This window comes from Echinops telfairi, unplaced genomic scaffold (assembly GCF_000313985.2).
Source record: "Echinops telfairi isolate 266 unplaced genomic scaffold, ASM31398v2 ScPeMD7_7462;HRSCAF=8500, whole genome shotgun sequence".
NCBI classification, from domain to species: Eukaryota; Metazoa; Chordata; class Mammalia; order Afrosoricida; family Tenrecidae; genus Echinops; species Echinops telfairi.
Genome location: NW_022111362.1, coordinates 2,661,040 through 2,663,429, shown reverse-complemented (window position 1 = coordinate 2,663,429; position 2,390 = coordinate 2,661,040). Strand labels below are relative to the sequence as shown.

The 2,390-nt window shown below is 40.5% G+C and overlaps 1 pseudogene; it reads right to left on the bottom strand.

The window, feature by feature from the left end:
• Positions 1-622: 622 nt before the first annotated feature.
• Positions 623-1,468, bottom strand: LOC101638539 (annotated as a pseudogene).
• Positions 1,469-2,390: the final 922 nt, after the last annotated feature.

Below are 2,390 nucleotides of genomic sequence, written 5' to 3'. Positions count from 1 at the left end.
AAGGGGAAATGGATCACAATGATCTACATATAACCCCCTCCCTGGGGGACGGACAACAGAAAAGTGGGTGAAGGGAGATATCAAAATTTTTATAAGTTATCAAGGGTTTGTGAGGGAGGGATGGAGGAGGAGGGAGGGGAAAAATGAGGAGCTGATACCAAAGGCTCAAGTAGAAGGCACATGTTTTGAGAATGATGATGACAACAAATGCACAAGTGTGCTTGACACAATAGATGGATGTATGGATTGTGATAAGAGTATGTATGGATTGTGCTAAGAGTTGTACAAGCACCCAGTAAAATGATTTCTAAATAAATAAATAAATAAAAAGGAGAAGTTTTCAGGTGAAGTTCATTTTCTTGAGGGGGCTCATGAGCGCTCACTTGTCAAAAAGGCTATCCTTCCTCTATTTAATTGCTTTTGTATCTGTGTCAAGATTTCCTGCGTATATTTTATAAAATATATTTTATATTTATTTATGGTATCACCTTGATTACTGTGGCCTTATGGTAAGTCTTAAAATCAGCTTAATGTTAGTCCTCAAGCTTTGTACATCTTCAAAATTGATTTAGTGTAATTAATTTTACATCTGGGTATTTTGTCTTTCCTCATTTCATCTTCTTTATTCTGGGAAAGAAAGTTCTTGCATAAGCTCTTCTTTTTCTTATTTCAACTCTCGACAATGCAGTTGGGTTTGCTCCAGCCTGTGCTCCTACCACTGCAAGAGAGGCCTGATGACTGATGACATCTGACTGCACAGGTTCTTGGTAAACATGGAACCATATGGATCTTGGTTACTAAGTCCAGACGTGTACGGCCGTGGGTCCTTCTATATGCATCCTGCTCATTCTGACACAGGATCTTGGGTAACTCTACTGCTGATTGCACCACCCTTTCCCAACAGACATAAAGCACAATATGGATTAGGATTTCAATTCCCTCATATTCTGAGCTCTTCTGGGCAAGTGTAGAGTACCTGGATGGTCCTGTGTCTTTATTTTCAATGAAGCAGGAAAATATAAGTCCTACAAAGCCTTGGTCCATCATCTGGTACCTGGCTTGTGTGTGAAAATCAACATAAGAAGGCCAAATAGTTATATGAGGATGGGGTTGATAACAGTCTTCAATTCTCATGGGGCAACCTATGAGTTCAGCTAATCTCTCTGCTTATGTTGAAGCCACAGATAAATGCTGTGGAGAAATCTCCACATAATTCCTTCCTTTTATCAGAACATCACATGATGATGACGGAATTACTGTGAATAATCTTCACAGTGTCAACCTTTTCACCACCTGTTTGCATTTCATTTCTAGTGTGCGCAAATTTTGAATCACTCCTTGTGTCATCATTCGACTCCCGGATGTGCAGCCCCATCACCTCTTTCTTCTCTGTATTCAGAGCGTGGTTGAGGCAGACAAGGAAAGCACCTGATTCCAGATGCGTGGCCTGCACTACCTGCCTCGCCATCTTGGTTCAGCTGGCTCACATCCTGGACCCACTTGGGCCTGGCCAACGGTGAATTACTTTCAGAACCTACTTCATGCCACAGTGCATTGCAAATCCAGGCTTCTGTTCTGGAGTCATGTCTCCATGAGACAGTGAGTTGTCTGCCTCTTCAGCTGTGATATGGTGAACAGCAACATGGCCCTCGGTGTCACAGATCAGGCAGCAGTGCTCACCCATCTTCTCAATGCTGATGATGTACGTCCATGAGACCAGCAGGGTATGTGATGTCAGTTCAAATCTTGCCGTCAATTTCACGAAGCGCTGCATATGTATTCTCTTTACCTCATCTCTCATCAGACCTATTTAAAAACTCCCGTTAGTTTGTCAAACATCTGATGCTTAGGCGCTGTAACACGTTTCAAGTGTTTCTTGGGACCCCCAAACATGGCGAAACTCTGAGAAGGAAAAAACCAACGTGGGGTTTGTTTTTGTTTTTGTTTTAAATGAGTAGATACATTTCTACTCATGTTTTAGGCTTGTTTAGATTTTCAACATAAGTCTGTGGTGATTTAGGTAAATAATGCATTTCTAGAAATTTATCTATTTTCTCTAGATTTTCAAATTTGTTGGAACACAATTTTTCAGAATACTGTGTGATTTTTTTTTTTTACCTTTCACCACAGTCAGTTCTGGAACATTGTCTTCTCTCTTGTACTCATTGTGATTAGTTACCCATTTCTCCCTAACCTCCCTCCCATACCCCCAAGAAGCCATCCTGGATTTCATCTACAGAAAAACCACAAACTAACAATAACTAAAGAGGAAAACCTCAGTTGAAAAGAAAGTAGAAAGTATTAAAAGGTAGAACCACTTTCAAATGAGTCAAGAGGGAGATCAAATGATTAGGTGCCAAATTTAAAAAAACATTTTATTGGGGGCTTGT